The 9,433-nt window shown below is 36.5% G+C and overlaps 1 long non-coding RNA gene across 1 annotated transcript; it reads right to left on the reverse strand.

Moving 5' to 3' along the window:
* Nucleotides 1–968: 968 nt before the first annotated feature.
* Nucleotides 969–9,187, reverse strand: LOC136847462 (uncharacterized). Its single transcript, XR_010855759.1, has 2 exons — nucleotides 8,962–9,187; nucleotides 969–3,294 (listed from the first exon to the last, which is right to left on the reverse strand). It is a non-coding gene; the product is annotated as an uncharacterized lncRNA (long non-coding RNA).
* Nucleotides 9,188–9,433: the final 246 nt, after the last annotated feature.

Consider the following 9,433-nt stretch of genomic DNA (forward strand, 5'->3'; position numbering starts at 1 on the left):
GTCTCAGCTCAGAAAGGAGGATACGTAGACAACTTTCCCTCCTACTTTCTGGGATAGAACAGCGGATGGTAGTGAAATTGTAGAGGGGGAAGAGATTAGAGGGGGTTATATATGGCAGCGTGTCTAGGTTGTGAAGAAGGGTACTATGGCGAAACTGGCAAATCATGTAAAGAGCGAAGCAAACAACATCTGCAGAACATAAGGCATTATAATCAGACGTAGGCAGTTGCCAAACACTGTTGGGAAAATGATCATAAAATATACTGGGAAAATGTGAGTTTTCTGTACAGGAACACCAACAAAACGGCTAGACTGGTTGTAGAGAACGCCTTCATAACTTGCGCCAACAACACAATGGCAGGGAACACTGAAAACGGCTTTGAAGACAGCATATCTAGAAAAACCGTATACTCCACAGTAGGAAGGAAACGAAGGAAAAATGCAAGAGAACACATGGAAAACGGACACCTGGAAGAAGAAGGGAGCAGAGAAAGACTAAGATCACGTGAGGGTGGGGGTCTACAGGAGGAGCTAGGCAATTATAGGATTAAACGTACCCAGAACACAGATATAAATACAGCTGGACTATGCGTCTGCTCATTGTACAGATACTTGATAATGTGGACTGTTTGTCCAAGAAAGCTTGTAACTTTTCTGAATAAATACTCCATTGGATACTATCCAGTTTGAATGAGGTCCTTTTAGTAATATATATATGTGTATATGTATATATATATATATATATATATATATATATATATATATATATATATATATATATATATATATATATATATATATATATATATATATTATGCGATGCAGTTTTTCTTTGTATTGTTGCACCACATATGAATGACCGTGTCTGTTGACTTTCACTTGATAGTAACGCAGGGGACTCGGTAAGTTAGGTTGAAATTGTCCATTAATATTTTTTTGTTTTCAGGAGGGGGTAAGTATTCACGGGCACGGTTTTTCATAAGTTTAATCTTAACCTAACTATTTCACACGGCCAGCCACACTGGACTTAGAAATTTCTTGATGTTAAGAGAGGAGCGAGTGACACAATCCTACCCAATTTGGTTTTCAAGTAACTCTGGCTAAAAATTGATCAGAATGAACTCTGGACCTATGTTGAATAAAACTCCGCCTCCTTGAGGACGTCTACTTTACTCTTAATGGTTCAATCTTAACTCCCACTTTTTGCAAGGACAAATCAGGTCAATTTTGCTGACCTTTTCACTTCTTAGTCTATCCTCTAACTCCTCCTTCCTTTCCCACATCTTGGAGGTTTGTTATGGTTAGTCTTCAATTTACTTGGTCCCATGGCTCATCATTTTAAACTATCAACATCGTCTCTCTCTCTCTCTCTCTCTCTCTTTCATAATCCCGATCAGTGAATCTCATACTTATTCACTGCATAACATCACTCGGTCACCTACCTGCATTGACTACAATGCAAGTAGATAACCAACTCAACTTGACCATAGTCAATTACTTCAATTTCAATAATTTCTAATAGTCAATTACTTCAATTTCAATAATTTCTATCAACAAGCAATAAATGCAAGAAATATCATAATGCATCATAGTGCTAACACAAACAATATAAGCATGAATTATATATCAAATACTCAAACTAAATGCAGAAAATTATGGCAAAGTAAATATATCAAATGCCTATTACTCTCTGGTTATCAATCATAAATTGTAAAAATAAAAAAATCAATCATCAAATGTTCAAGTGCAAGTCAATGGTAAACGCTATCACTCTCTAGGAAGGATTCTGTCCATCATGTCCTTGATTATGGTAAGCTTATTCAGTATCAATTTCCTGACAATCATAAAAGAAATGAAAGCAAACAGTACCAAAAGAATGACATTTATGAATGACATAATAGGAGAAATCTCGGTCTTATATGTATGAAAGAAAGTATGAACCTCTTCTAGCTTTGTGAATGTCTCCAATTCCAGTTCTGAAAGTTGAAATTCGTTAATAACTGCAAACTGATGTACACTTTTACTGAAATTCAAACTGTACGTCGTGAAAACTGTTGGTTTGTAATACAAATTATGTAAAATGACCAGTTCACAAGCAGATGAAAATGAGTGTACGTTAATGAAAACTACTTCTGTTTTGTTTGACTTACAGTCAATCTTAGCATTCAATCTGTTTGCTGAGAACACAAAAATTTCATCATCAATGATTTGAGCCTTGAAAGTTTCTGTAAACGGTATATATTTACAATGGTTCTTACCATTCTTGTTGTTTACAAGATCATCTAAGCAATGAAGAGCACTCAATGGTTCATAGAAATTCACAATGTTACAAACATATACACCATCATTAAGCATGACACATTCCCTGAATTTATGTTCGGGAATTTCAGTCACTAGGAACGAATCATGCTGCAAGGCAAAGTGTCGAACTGTTCCTTCTAGTACAATGGACTTATTATCTACTACCATTGGGAATGGATAGACTGACATCAATGAGTTGACGTCTGGATTGTTGAAAGGGATCACTAGTATGATTTGATTGGCTACCACTTTCACTGTTATCAGGCCATAATAGTCCACTATATTTTCTACTAGTGGCTTCAAGTGATTGTTCACAACACATTTCTGAATAATGGCTTCAATTTCACTAGGGGTTATCAGAAAAGGCGACAGCAGGTTTTACCTGCCATCATGATTGCATTGAGTAATTCCTTGTATTCCAGAAGGAAATTACTTGTTTCTATGAGCAGTTGCTCCATCATTTCTGTTTGATGGATTTTAGCAATTTCTGATGAAACATTATGGAGGGCACTATTCACAAATTCTTTCAGCACTGTGATCATTTTCTGATTTTGATTGACATTTCCTATTACTTTATTATAGACAGTGCCCTGCTCAGAAGCCCAATTTTCAAGTTGTGCCACTCTTTCCTTTAGCCTTTCAACATTACCATCGGTCGCCACTCCAAAGAGATTATGTAAAGCGACGCCTATAAAGGGTATGAGTGATCGCTTTACTACTTTCCTTGGCATAACACTATCGATGTCCCTCTGCAACTTGGAGAGCATGTCGTACAAATTTCTATCTTGGACACTTTGTAATCCTGCCTGTATCTGATTGCTCAGCTGGACTAACTGCTCTCTCTGATCGATAATGGAGTCCGTCTGGATCTTAACAATGGCTAGGTCCTGTATCATCTTAACCTTGCCATGCTCCTTGATGATGGCTCCCTTTCTTAGTTGTACGAGTGAGTTCACAATTTGACTCACTGCCAACCACCATACAATCCATTTGCTGAAATAATGTTATCAAGCAGTAAAAATCTTATCAACTACATTTGTTTACCATTGCACTTGCCATTGCCTTCTTCTCAAATTATACCTTGGGGTCATTGAAGATTCTATTTTATTATCTATCTTATCTTTATTGGACAAATCTTTTAACTGGGTAGACGACCAAGGTTCTGAATGAACTACTTTAATGTGGTTCCAATGTACAATGGATTCTTTCAAGGTAATTTCATGCATTAACTTGAATTTATTCAACTTCAAAACTTCTAAAACTCTATATGGACCTCGAAATTTTGGTGATACTTTAATATTAGGTCCTTCAAGAACATGATTGAGTACATAAACTTGTTGTCCTACCTTTAACGAGGGTATGGTGGATCTGTTATTGTAATACTTACTAGATTTTTATGTAACTCCTTTAATCTAGCCCTGGTGACTTTAACGGTCTCGCACGCACGTCTTGTCTTCCAAGCAATATAGTCCTCGTAGTTATACGTACGTCTGGGTGGTGCGGCATCATCCAAAAGTGAATTTGGCATTCTCTTTTGGTAGCCATACAATAGGAAATGAGGAGTTTCTCCTATTGATTCATTTACTGTGTTGTTTAGAGTAAATTGTATGTCTTCGAGAGTCAAGTCCCAGTCTTCAGTGCTAGGGGTTACCAATGTTTTCAGAACATCCTTTATCTTGCGATTTGTTCTTTCTACTGCTCCATTTGAGCTTGGCTTATATGCTGTTATTTGACATTTCTGTATTTCATAAAAGTCACACAATTTTGTTAGAATGTCACTAGTAAATTCAGCAGCATTGTCTGAGAGCAAAACTTGAGGACATGAATGTCTGGTTATAATTCTAGACTTAAAGGCTTCTGCCACCGTTGATGCTTCTCTGTTTCTAGTTGGAACAATTTCTACGTATCTGGTCAAATAGTCAATGAAAACTAAAATCTGTTTATTTCCTCTGATGGTGTTCGGGAATGGACCTAAGAAATCCATTGTGACTACTTGAAAAGGATTTAATTCTGAAGGATACATTTCCAGAGGAGCCTTGACGTTGACATTCCCCTTATGTATATTACATAGGGTACAATTCTGAACAAATCGAGTAGCATCTTCACTACATCGAGGCCAAAAATAGTTTCTAGTGATTGTTCTACATGTTTTCTTAATTCCAGGATGTCCTGATAACTTGTATGAATGGGTTAGTTCTAAAACGTCTTGTATTAGTGTATTAGGAATGTACAAACGTGAACAAGCATTTGGTTCGTCTGAAGTCTTGTACAATAACCCATCTATCAATTGAAACTCTGAATTTTCTCACCTTGCAAGAGGTTACCAATTACTTCCCTTATTCTAGAATCCTTTTGTTGTTCCTGACGAACTTTGTCTAAATCTAAGTCTGTGATTTGACAACTGAAGGCGAAATTATGAGTGGTAATTTGTTTCTCGTTCTCTTCTTGTGATCTAGATAAGGCGTCAGCTAATGTGTTATATCTACCAGGTATGTATCTAAATTCTGGGGCAAATTCTAATACGCTAATGAACCATCTATTGAACTTCATATTATTGGTAAAAGCCCTTTTCTTGAAAAGATCACAAATGGGTTTATGATCTGTAAGAACATTAATTTTATGTCCTAGCAAAATGTGTCTAAATTTCTGTAATCCCCAGACTAATGCCAAACATTCCCTTTCTGTTGTACTGTAATTTCTTTCAGCTGCATTCAAAACTCTACTGGCATAGTATACAGTCCTCATCCTTGTTTTATCCTTTTGCATCAAGATGGCACCCAGTCCTGTACTTGAAGCATCACAGGCTAAGTAGAATTCCTTCTCGAAGTCTGGATAAACTAGGATAGGATCTGTTATCAACATATCCTTTAGTGTTTTGAACGCTGCTTCCTGTTCATCTTTCCACTCATAGCTAGCATCTTTCCTAGTTAACTCAGTTAATGGTTTTGCTATGGTAGCAAATCCCTTTATGAAAGGTCGATAATATCCTACCATACCTAGGAATCTTCTTAGTGCCTTCAAATTTCTTGGGGCTGGATAGTCTACAATAGCCTTAATCTTTCCTTCTTGCATTTTCAAACCATGTTCACTGATAACATGTCCTAGATATTCTAGAGATTTCTTCAGAAACTGACATTTCTTAATTTTTACCTTTAAACCGGCCTTTCTGAGCCTATCTAATACTAATTCTATTGTCTTGAAATGACTCTCTACATCCTTACTAGCAATTATTACATCATCAAGATAAACCGATACGTCTTCAACATCTCCCAAGATTTGCAGCATTAAACGTACAAACGTTAAAGGAGCTGAAGTAAGACCAAACGGCATTACCTCAAATTGCAAATGTTCTTTATGAGTACTGAATGCCGTGAGATGCTTGGATTCTTCATCGAGAGGAACTTGCCAATATCCACTCAGTAAATCGAGGCTAGAAAAAACCTTGGCACCTCCTAATTGAGCTAGCATGTCACTAATGACTGGCATTGGCATTCGATCGGGGATGGTGTGGGAATTCAATTTACGGTAATCAATTACCATCCTCCATGTACCGTCTTTCTTTGGAACTAGCAGTAAAGGTGAATTATAAGGTGACTTAGAAGGTATTACAACTCCATCTTCCTTCATCTCTTCAACCATCTCGTCTACAATGGGTCTTTGACTTATTGGAAGTTTGTAGTTAGGTATATAAAAGGTCTAGCACCATCTTCTATGACTATTTTGTGCTGCAGGACATCTGTCCTTCCTAACTTATCTCCTGTTAGTGCTACAACACTCCTATATTTCTCTAATATCTGTATTAACCTGTCCCTACAATGAGGAAAATCTGTATTATTTACTTCCCCTTCTAATTTAACTCTTGTGTCAGCTACAGAGACAAATGCTTTTTCACTTAGGGTTAGTAAAGGGTTAGTAATCACAATTCCTTTACAGAATTCTATGCCGGCATGCAATTCTAGTCTCTTGTCAGAATAATTATACACATAAGTCGTACAATTTCCACCATTAAGTCTTACTAGGGAATTGTCCATTTTCACAAAGTCTGGTAAGTCTTCATTAACTAATAACACATCTGTATCACCTAGGTTTTTATCTGTTACAATTCTAAGACAAACCTTTGTCAGACCTTGTGGATGCAGTATAACGCTATTGTTTAATCTAAATCTTACAAGATTATCATCGGCAGTACTAACTAAGCAGATCTCTTCTGCATTCTGTGCATCGGCAGTGTAACAGACATCAGTATCATCTGAATTTTCATCTTGTAGTATCACAGAACCTATCTCTGTCATTTTTAGGTTGCCTAACAGCAACACCTCATTGAGATACTTCTCTTCCGTATCTTCTCTTATTATTAAGTGACTACAATCTATTAGCGTGTCAGGATCGTCAGGTTGGGAAAAAGAACTAAGTTCTTCGGAGGTATCTACTTGTCGTGCACTTGAGTTATCAGGTTCATACCTGCTATCTGAGAATTCCTCCTGAGTGGCTTCTAGGCTTTTAAAAGTAGTTTGTCTATCTTCTCCTATTTCTTCTATCATTGAATTTCTACACACTGTCCTACCCGGGTTAGCATTAACTTCTATTTCTATCTGTTGGATGTCTACTTCTTCAGATGAGGCTGTCTCAGGTAAAGTGATCAAGTTTATCTGAAACTGTTCCTCTTCTTCAAGAGAGCAAACATTTCCTCTATCAATTTCCTTGATAGTGATTCTTCCATTGCTACAATCTAGTGAAATTCCACATCTTTTCATAGCCTGGAAGGAAAATAGAGCTTGAGCTGGGAAATATTTCTCTTCCAACACCACAAACTCTTCCCTGTATTTCTTATTTAGAATTTCTATCTCTAAATTGACATTGCCTATAGCCCTTATTTGCTTTCCAGCGATCCCCTTTATGGTCCTATAGGATTCTCTCATTTGGGAAAGCTCACAACCTATATGTTTTATTAAAGTGCCTTTATCTATGATACTTACAGTACTGCCTGTATCCAACAATATGGAACTCAGTACACCTTCTAAGTGTACTTGTATGATAGGCAACTCTTCCTGACACGTATTAAAATTCTTTACAGAAAACACTATTTCATTACTTCGAGTAATGTCTGTTGGGGACACATCCTTATTCACTGTCACTATTTCTCTCTGTAAGGATGGACCTTTCTGCTGCACTCTCTGTGATTGTCACTGAGAATCCCCTTGATTTGGGTTACTGGGGGAGGTATTTTGATTATTAGGCTGAGTACTTTGGTTATTTTGAGACCCCTGAGAATTTCCCTGTTTGTTGTACCAACAGTTTTGGATCAAATGTCCTGTCTTATTGCAATTCGAACACCATTTGTTTCTTCTACAATTCTGGGTTGTATGGTTGTTATAACCACAATTTCCACAACTTTGTCTCTGCCTATTGAACTGTGGCCTATTATTCCCTGAATTTTGGCCTTGACTAGCTCCCCTCTGTCCAGGAGTCCTGTTATTTCCACTGTTATTTCCATTAGTTCCAGTGGTATTCCCATTGTTACCTCTATTTGGCGGCCTACCTTGATTGTTTCTATTTGATTGATTAAATCTCTATTGTTGTTCCCACCATTTCTATCAAACGAATTTCTATTTCCTGATACCTAGACCTAGCTTGCCCTGATTGGTTTCTATTGGACTGATTGCTATTATTTCTTGGGTTTCCACTAGCTACGGTTCCGTAAAATCTGCTCTACTACTTGATGAATTCTGTTTTACTTTCCTTTCTATGTACATCAAAGTTTGTACAATTCCATCATTTGGCTTCCTATCACAGTACTTCTTTAAGGCTACTCTTTCTTCCTTACCCAAAGCATCGTAGATTGGTCCTAAGGACATATATCTAAGTACCTTGGATATACTAGCTAAATCTGTTTCATCATCACCAAAGTCATCCTTCCTTCCAATAACAATTCCTACAGCTTTCATATCTGTCGTCACTCTATCTATAGCTTCTTCTACTCTAGTGGCTAAAACTAAGTGATTACCCTCATATTTCTGATGATGGAAAGTTCCTATGTTATACCATGGATCTTTCTGTGCTTCTGGTTGCCAAAATTGTAAGCACTGTTTCTTGAATTCGTTAAACAGAGTAATATTCCTAAAAAGTACTGAATGAAGAACTGTATGTGCATCACCATGTTCCATACTAACATACAAGAGTGCTTCATCTATTTTCTTTCTCTCATCTGTGATACCAGCAGCTGAAATTCTGCTTTCTGTGTCTGCTATCCATCGATTTACACCATATTCTTCTAATCTACTTTTATCTACATTACTTGGGTCTACCGTTCCACAAAATCTAGTGGCTTGGGTTATTACGTGGCTTGCGCCATGTTGGGATTTCTAGGTACAATGGAAGTTATTGGGTTAGTGGTTACAACTGAAGGGTTAGGCGCACTCGGTAAACTAAGTGGGGACCTTGACTACGAGAACGTCTGGGTCTAGTATTACTAGGATCAATTGGTCTAGAAAGTCGTTCAGGTACAGGTCTTAGGTTATATGGAGTCTGGTCTTCGCTTCTTGTCTGTTGCAGTCGGGAGATAACCACTGTCCAAAGTGTTATTCATATTAATTCATAAAATATTCAATGATTCCAAGAATGAAAAATTGAAAAAAATTAATTTGAGAATCAGGTACTTACTTCAATTGCATGTTTGCTGAGTTGACTGTATCCTCTATACAAAAAAATTCAAATTTTTCCTAACTCATTCCTTCATAGGACTCTCTCACAATCTGAAAAAGTCTGATATTAGTCTTATGTATACAATTGTTTGGGTTCCACTGCAAAATGCTGCGCCAAGTGTTTAACAATAAAATTTATTATGATAGAATTATTTAAACAGAATTGTCTCTATCACCAAGTGAACGAAAATTTCTATTTCAAAAAAATTTCTAAATATGAGAAAAAAATTATTTCCTTCTGTACAACAATAAGGAAAAATTCTTCAGAATATTATTCAAAAGAAAAATAATTTACTTAAATCATTTATGTTTTAAAAAAATTATTTGCGCACTGCAGGAAAAATAATTATATAAAATTTCACTCACACAAAAAAATTTAATTATTCACAGAGAAAAAAAAATTCTCTTGATAATTCCCGATACTAGGAATG

Source organism: Macrobrachium rosenbergii, chromosome 16 (assembly GCF_040412425.1).
Source record: "Macrobrachium rosenbergii isolate ZJJX-2024 chromosome 16, ASM4041242v1, whole genome shotgun sequence".
Classification (NCBI taxonomy): Eukaryota; Metazoa; Arthropoda; class Malacostraca; order Decapoda; family Palaemonidae; genus Macrobrachium; species Macrobrachium rosenbergii.